Below are 9,095 nucleotides of genomic sequence, written 5' to 3'. Positions count from 1 at the left end.
GGTCATTTCCACTTCTGTTGTGTCAAGCAGTAGAAGCCTTGATGAAAAACCTACTACAAAAATAGAAGTGCCATCCAAATCACTCTCCCTGCAATAGCTGGTGCAGTGGAGTAATTAAAAAAAAAAGTAATCAATAAAATGATCTAAAAGAACAAAAAAGAAGATGTAGAAAACCAACAAAATTACATGATACAGATGCCGAAGTTGGAGCAAGGTTGGCAGTAAATGTCTTAATTCATCTTGCATTAATCAGTGTCCTTCTCTGGCCTATTTTGGCACAAACTATTTTTGCCAGAGCATGCCTCATGCTTAATGGGGAAAAAAATGAGAGAAAACAAATATGAGACTGAAGACTATTTTCAGGGTATCTATTAGTATGTAATTTTTGTCACCTTTTATTCCTCAGAGGATCATTAACAGTTTGACTTCACAGTTGTAAGAACGGTGAGGCCACACATAAGCCTGCCAAGAGAAATGGAAGAATATGCCCTTTAAATAATTTTGGTACCAGTGTCATTTATTTTTTCCAACTGATCTCTTCAGAGTTTTATTACACCCAAACATTCCATACAGCAATCTTCAGCAACAAAATCACACAACATGAAGTATTTTCTCTGCCTCCTAAACTTAAAGCAGTTTTCCACACGCAACTGCATAAACAAGAGACTGATAGCAGAGTTGGCTAGCTTTTAGAGGTGTATCTGTTTCAGCTGTGCTTTCATATCCTTTTAGAACTGAATACCAAACATACCGTATTACTTTGTTCATTCCACTCACAAATATCACATGTACAAACTATCTCCAGGTATGAAAACAGCTCAGAAAATAGTGGCATACTCTCTTTTGATAGTGGGATAGTAGCTACATCTCCTTCAATAAGCATGACATAGTAAGACCCACTTATTATAAGACACCTACTTATTCTACACGGCTAGAAGCCTCGTTCATGGGGGTTGCTGTGTGGGTATTGAAAGGATACTGAAACAAAGCACAGGTCCCCAGGGAGAAGTGGGGATGCAGCAGCAGAGAGCAGAGGCCATGATGATGATGGCCTGATGTGCAAGCTTCCCTGGCAAAAACAGTGCTAAAGACTGGAGACAATGTAAAGTATCTCCCTGAAAGAAGCATCGTGATTTTAATCACCACCCCAAACTACCCTTTCTCTTGTACTTCTTGTAAAGTAATTTTTCCCGGTCTAATTTCATCAGTAATTTCCATTTCAGATGCACAGGAAAATGGTAGGGAAGGAAGAACTCAACTACTCTAATTTTATGCTCATATATACTCTTCAAATAGACAAATTTGATGTGTAACTTAAATAGCAACTGAGCAAATATTTTAAGTGCAAAACTATGCATAAATTGCAAATACCAGAAGAAATGAGCAAAATTAGAGATTCTGGGATGCACAATGAGTAGCTGCTTTTCCAGTAAGTTAAAAAAAATTAAATAGGCAGTAAGAAACTAATTATAGCTACAAATAAGGAAGGAATCCCGAATTTAGCAAGATACACTTCTGGGCAACCACTTGAAAACTAGCCTATTAACTGTGCTTTCAGAATCAAAGGGAAAAAAAAACCACACCAAACCAAAACCAAATCAGAAATTTAGTTAGAAGCACTGAGAAAACTTAATAAGGAAAAAAATACCTGACAGCTTATACTGTCTGGCACAGAAGAAGATACAAATGTGAAGTTGCATGCTCCAAACCTAAGCTTCCGTAAGCATTATCTGCACCACCGTATGACGCCAGTAAGCATAGTGTAAACACAGCTATACAAAAAAAAGAAGAAAAAAAAAATCTGACTGCCATTACACTTTTGCTCCTAGTCTGTTAAATGTAGGAAGGCCAGAAGAGGAAACATTACAAACCAGAGGAAATTATGCATGCAAATATTTTGAGAAGATGCAAAATACATTGTTAATTCACATATCACAGGCAGCAGCAGTTGCAAACATAAACAGACAACAGTGGCAGTCCAAACATGAAACTGCATCAGGGAGGGCTGAACTCCTGCTTGTGAGAAACATTAGAAGCACCAGTAACTGGTTAGATGAAAAGGAACAGTCATGGGAAAAACAAAAAAGTGCAATTTTTTTTTCTTAAAGAATTACATAGTCATTTGACATGCCTCCCCCTTCTCTATTTTTTCCACCCCTTGTGGAAACCAACCAAGAAAACAGGATTAAATTTAGAACAATAAAATCTTTAATCCGTAGCACCGTGGTATGAGGGACTTCGTTTACAGCTCAGAGAGCTTGACACTAAAGTAGTTTAGTAAAGAGATTATTTTCATAAAGTATTTATAATAATGTGGGATAAAGTACTGCAGGCAGCAGCAGTACCCAGTTTGTACAAATGTTTTTGAGGCCAGAATTACAGTTGAAGTAAGCAATTTTCAGAACAGCTATAATACAGAAAGGATAGACTCAGTCAACTCTCAGTCTGAATTGTCTTTCTAGTGTAAACACTCAATCACTTCAATCCATGTGCTTTTTAATCCTGCACTGAATTAAACATGGAAAGGGTGATTCGCTTTGCATGCATTTTCAATGACAGCAAGATTGTGACAGCTGTTCCAGACGATGGCACAAATCCCTCTTTATGAAAGGTTGCCTAGCAGGCCAAGTTTTAAATTCAACAACATCCCAGACATATCAGAAAATATCCTCTACGTCTCTACAGACATCTCAGTCTACAAAGCAGGTATGAAAGGATTTATATATTGAATAAATATTGGGTCAAACACCACAGGAAGAGACTTGGCATGAGTCTGGCCCCTAGTTTAGATAAACTGGTATTTAATATTCATATATGTGTGTAAAATAGGCTTCCTTTCTGCCTCTGGCCATCACACAGGAAGACAATGAAAGGAGGCTTCAATGTTACTTGTGGTAGGAACTGCCACACCAGTGCCAGAGTCCCTCAGTCAGAGAAGAGAGAGAGGTCTAAGCGGGAAAGAGCTCCTGACCAAACCAGAGTCTCACTTTAATCAGTGAGGATTTACTTGGAGGGGAAAAAACGGCTTGCAGCAGCATGATGATAAAATTAAAGATCACATTCCCTACAAATACAAAGATTAAATTTAAGTCTGAAACAACAGCTGTTACTACCAACAAAACTGTTGCAAACATCAATAAAGCCTTCAAAGCCAACCAACTACACTGACAGAAAAAAGTTAAAAGGCTGTTATTGTACCAAGTATGAAATGCATGCAGTAGTTATTAGTTGATCCCTGCAGGGAGCAAACATAAGACCAATATGGTAACAAGACAGTAGAAAATGAGTGTGACTGCAAGATATGGGCAGAATTAGCAAGGGTCATTTGATTCCTGCATTGTCTCCAGCTAGGCAGAAAGCTATGTTTAGAGGCACTCTAAAAGCAAGAAACAATACAAACCCTCGAACACCCAGTCTTCTACAAAAATTGCATTATAACATATGTAGAAGTTGCTCATTTGATTCAAAACGCATTTGACGCAATCAATACCTTCCAGAGCTGGGCGCATACAACAAATTAAGCTTCTTTTAAAACTGGGTATTTGTTCATAGATGTAAGCTGTCCTGAGCTCATAAAGTTGGATCATTCGCTATGGTGATGATGCCTTTTTTCCAGTTGAGTTTCAAAACAGATCTGACAATCTATTTAAGGGTTTGTACTCTAATTTTTACAACCCTAATTCCAAATTAGAGTGCAATTAAACAAAATTCAGCCTTGTATTCAAAGGCAGCTAACCTATTTTAAAAGAAATAAAGCATTGCATGACTACTGATAAGTTTTTAATTTATAAAACCTGTGAAGTGAGGAAAAAGGTGGCAATAATTTCATTTCCAATGAGAAGAAACTATCAGAAACTCCTGTGCAAATTTATACTCCATATTCCTTTTTCACGGGTGGTAAGACATTGCACACGGCATGCAGGGTAGCAGCTGGTAAATACAATTTACTGCTAAGCATCTGTGTGAACCTGCACCCACTATGATACATTACCTGTGTCTTTATTTTGACATGTTAGCCATGCTCCTAGGTAAGAGGTGGCTGTCTGAAGTCCTTACACATTTACATATGTATTTTCAATATAATTTGTTATCAGATATATTTTCTGAAGTGCTGAATAGAGGACACATCCCATCAACCAAATCAGACTGGCAGTCTGCCACCCTGATGAGCTTTAAATAACAAACCTGACAAACTTTTTCACGTATCATTGCAATGGTTCCATAGCTCAAAGTGAGCTGAAAATTGGTGCACAAACATGAGATTCCCAAGGAACGGGAAACCATGAATGTATGTGTCCCATCCCTTACAATAAAGGCAAGCAGTTGATCATATTAAAACCACAAAATCCCACAAAACTAAGAGAAGTAACCGCCAAATAACAGTTGCTCATGCTGATTTTACCACTGCATTAGGACCGTCCTTGAAATAGTAATACTTTGATCCCATTAATGCTCATTACTTCAACTGCAATTCTTAAAATCTATGCAGTACAAAATTATTCAAAAGCCCTTAACCCATAAATCACATTGGCCAAAGCCTTCAAGCAGACTGTCAGATTTTTGGAAATAGTCTTGGAGACCTAAATACATTAATTCAATTTAACAGAAAATGCAGCTAAACCTCCTTGACTGCTTCACACATCTCAAATAATTGTTATTTGGCTCTCTAACCATCCTATTCAAAGTTTCAAATTTTTGTTAGCCCCCACACGTACAATTTCTCCCCCCTTTCCCAGTGGAGCTGTTAGTGTCATGTCTCTAGTGCACAGGACACCAGCAGGTTAAGGAAGCTCAACAGAAGCACTACCTTCAACTTATTCCACCTTTCAAAAAACATGTCATGAAACACTCACAATGCATCACTATCTTGCTTTTATCTCCAGTTCTTTCCCTCCAAGCACTGCTCTTTTAAGTGAAGTTAAGAGTCTATGCAAAGTGATGAAGTAATTATAAAACTAATGGTGCACGTGAAATTAGAATAATTCAGTGAGATGCAGCAATTCTGTACAACTGTAACGAACACTAAATAGTTAGAATAAGCTATTTATTTTAGCTAAGTTGCAAGAATAACAAGCGTAACATGAACTGCAAATATTTAAGCATCACCGGAAAATGACTAATTTTGTTTGATAGTTGGGCTATCTACTTAGATTTAGGAAGCCTTCCTGTTATTGAAATACTATGTCCTCTTTTAAGTGTATAGCTTGATAATCAAATTCAAATACGTACAGAGATATGAAAGTTTACTCATATTTAATGCAGTAACAATGATTTTACTAGGAATCAGGCTAGACAAAGGGAAGCATGGATTGGTACACTTTCCAGCAGGAAAGTAGATAGCCATCAACAGAGCAGCCTTCAAAGAGTAAAGAAATCCTAGTACTGACTGCCATTATGCTGTGAATACCAGCAGGGCTCTAACAGTTTAAAGAAAACAGCATGTAAATTTTCAGCTTAAAAGATGCTTATTAATTATACTAAACAGGCAACTTCTCAGAACACTCTCAGTATTTTACATTCTTAAACACAGCCTGTTCCAGTGGCAATGACTAGAAATCCCTATTTATCCAATATAGAACAGAACGAGCACAGAGTCAAACACCCCCTCCCAAAACCTTCAGTGCAGGAGTGCTTCAATCATTACAGACAGATCATGGCAGGGACGGAGATGTAATTACATAGTTTAGTCGCAATGTCTGACTAAGTCCTTAACCTCCCTTCTTAGACTTGACAACTGCAGGTTCAGTGAAGACTAATCTTATGTCCCAAACGTTACTGAACTGTTGAAGAGCCTTAGCCTGGTATCTGATAAGAACTGGATATTCATGTCAGATACAGGAGGTATTGCACACCTACACTGCAATGCACAGATCTGACTACAGTTTACACTGACTTACCTGAAAGAGCTCAAACTATCTTATTTGGGAGTGGCAGCCACCTAACCACGGTAACGCAGGTTATACAAGCTACATGGGACTGCGGCTAAACACTAAAATATTTCACTCACAGCACTGCAGGTACACTGTTGGACGGAGCACATCTATATGGGTTGAGGCCACACCTTTGGACTGCAGCTCTGATGTACCCAGGGGATCACTTGAGCCAGTGGCAGGTGATAGCTTGGAAACAACACTGCTAGGCCTCAGGCCAGGTCTGAATCAGTACTATTAGGACTGGAGAGTATTGGCTATTCTGGTTTATTATTGCGCCCTTTGCAGAAAGCAAAGTTACACGGTGACATATTGCACACATGCAGGTGCAAAATCACATACTGGGAACAGGAAACAGCATTTCCAATTGGCAGCAACTTACACAGTTTTGCGAGGAATTAATCCTGCATTTGGCAATACTGCTATTTGCCACTTGGGGAGCACTGCAACAGAATGCTGAGTCATAAGTCTAGCCTAACCTGTAGCAAACCTCTAAAAACACTGCTGAAACGTACCTCAGCCTATGCCACCTCCGTTTTTGCGCATGTCCCCTACTAAACACCACTCCCCTGACACTCTGCATCTGCAAAGAATGCAGAAGCATTTCAAACACCTGAAAACCCGGGCAAGTTCTAAAATAAGTTATATTGTAACAAAATTTTACTTGCTGACATTAAACAAATGACCTCTATTCCAGACGGGCACACTACACTGAAATGACAGATCGGCCTCACTGGGTAGCCGTCCTGTGAAGTGCATGAGGCAGTGCCCTATAGCACAAGTGGGGCACTGTGATTAACAACTGTATCAAAACACATCTAACAAAAGGGGCCAGAATTACACATCCTCGTGCAAATGTAAATTTTATAATTCCTAAAGTCAGGCCCTTGAATATTGTAATGTAACTAATTCTTGGCAGATTGTTGCATGTTATCCCCTAGATTTTAAAAAAAAGGAAAAAAGAAAAAGGAAACATAAATGGAAACATTGTCATGTGTAACAACAATGGCCTTTTTCACCATTCATTATCAATAAAGTCTGAACAATAAACCTTTAGTTCGATGCTTTCTCACCTAGGCTGCAAGTCTACACCAACCGAGAAGTGGAAGAAGTCACTGGCAAGACAGTAAAGCTCCTATTTCACATGGTATCAAAGACCAGGGCAGGGAAATGGGCACCTCCGGCCACATCATGGTGGGCAGAAGAGAGTGTCCTGCCTCCCACTATTCACAGCTGCATTTCAGCACAGCACATGCTGATGCTATTTTGGAGCATGTGTGTTAATGGTGTAGGAGATGCGAGGCGGGGAGGAAAGACAATCCCTGCTCATGTTCACACGCTGTGAAAAATTCCAGCATGAAAAACTCCTTTGATATTTTTGCAAACAAGCAACAAACACAGTATTTTGAACAGAGCAATGAATGAATTTAGAAGATTCACCGCAAACCAAGGGGCTGCAAAAGCTTCTTAAAAAAGGTCTTCAAATCCTTTACAAGAGAAAGTGCTGGCTAAGAGAGAGATTTCTGCAACCCCACAGTGACTGGGACACATTAAAGAAGAAATCCTCACTTCGGTATCTTACTCCCTGCATCTTTTTGCAAACACCATACCTCTCTCTAGATTTTAGATTTGAGAACTATACAGAGCACTTCAACAGCATCAGAGCTAACTACTTTCGGCTTCTTCTACCTGCCTGCATTTTGACTAAGACCTTTATCCATTCCAGTGTTTGTGAAACTTGGTTTACAGCCCCACCTCATTGACATTGCTGCTCTACATTAAGCATCAGCTCTTTCAGCACACACCAGCGAGGAAGCACAACCGTACCAGTTAGCAGCACTACTGACCTCTGTCAGTTTGTATCTACTCCTACGGTGCAAAGCAACGCTCTGGAAATAAATGCAACCATTTACAAAGGTGAAAAAACCATTACTGCCATATTGCCAGGCAATATGCCATCACAAAACCAGTAGGACAAGAAACACTTAGAGCAGAATTTACTTTATGAATACTTCAAATTGGCCTTTCCTGAATGAAGGACAGCGGTCAGCACTGCTTGCTAAAAAGGACCGTAAGACAGAATTTATCACCAAGGCATACGAACGCTATCCATGGCATTAAGTCTGTTTGAACATTAATATTTAAGCATACGTTTAAACTAAGCCATTTATTAGCTGCAGTTAGTCAAGTAACATTTTATGTTGTGAGGAGTATACATTGCCGACTAGAGATCTGGCAACCAAAATCTATACGGTTAGTTGATTTAACTTCAACGGTTACTGATTATTTAGCCTAGAACCTCAACTGAAGGACAGGCAGCCTGACAAGTTATCTTTATTTCAACAAAAATCAGAGTTTGGCTGGGTTTACGCCTACCTGTGATGAATTGGGAAAAAAAAACCCCAACAAAAAACCCTGAATCACAATTATGTCTCATTGGCAAGTCAGTCCCAATTAAGGCCCCACTTTTTGCGCACCTGAGTTTGGATTCGCTTGCTCGTTGAAAGCAGTATTATTCAGAACAAGAGCTGATTTTCATCTAATCATACTTAACATAAAGAATGCTAAAACAACAAGTTTCCTTCTTAAGCATGTTTGATACTGCTGCCATAACAACATGCAAGTACTTCAGCTCTCAACAAAGATATATTCATTCCACCCAGTGTTTATTACCATGCTTTTTGATAAGCCCACTTTATACTATTACTTCTAATATATTTACTAATAAAAACAGGTAGACTTCCCCCACGTTTGAAAATGTACATGAAAGCTTTTTAAAGGAGTATTATTTTTACCAGAAGCCAGTAAATAAATCAGTTTTTAAAAAAAGCGTATTTGCCAGATACTCAAACGAAGCTATAAAGCACCTCTGACTCTGGTGGCATAAATAAACTTGCCGAATACTTATTTGTAATCCCAGAATATTGTATTACAGTAGTCCTATCTGTCAGGCTACAAGACAGGAATTTCAACGCTAGTGAAAATTCAAACACGTTCAGGATTTTTATTTAAAGAAAGGACAGATTTTCGCGCAGCGAAATGAATTCACGATTCATTTATCTAAATAGCTTGTCAAATTGTAACAACAATACGAAAAACCCACGAAACGCTGCCCAGCGCCCGGCCAGAGGCCCCGTGTTTTCCGTCCAGGCCCGGCCGAGCCGC

Source organism: Pygoscelis adeliae, unplaced genomic scaffold (genome assembly GCF_000699105.1).
Source record: "Pygoscelis adeliae isolate BGI_AS28 unplaced genomic scaffold, ASM69910v1 Scaffold286, whole genome shotgun sequence".
Lineage (NCBI taxonomy): Eukaryota > Metazoa > Chordata > Aves > Sphenisciformes > Spheniscidae > Pygoscelis > Pygoscelis adeliae.
Note: the sequence above shows the minus strand (reverse complement) of the source record.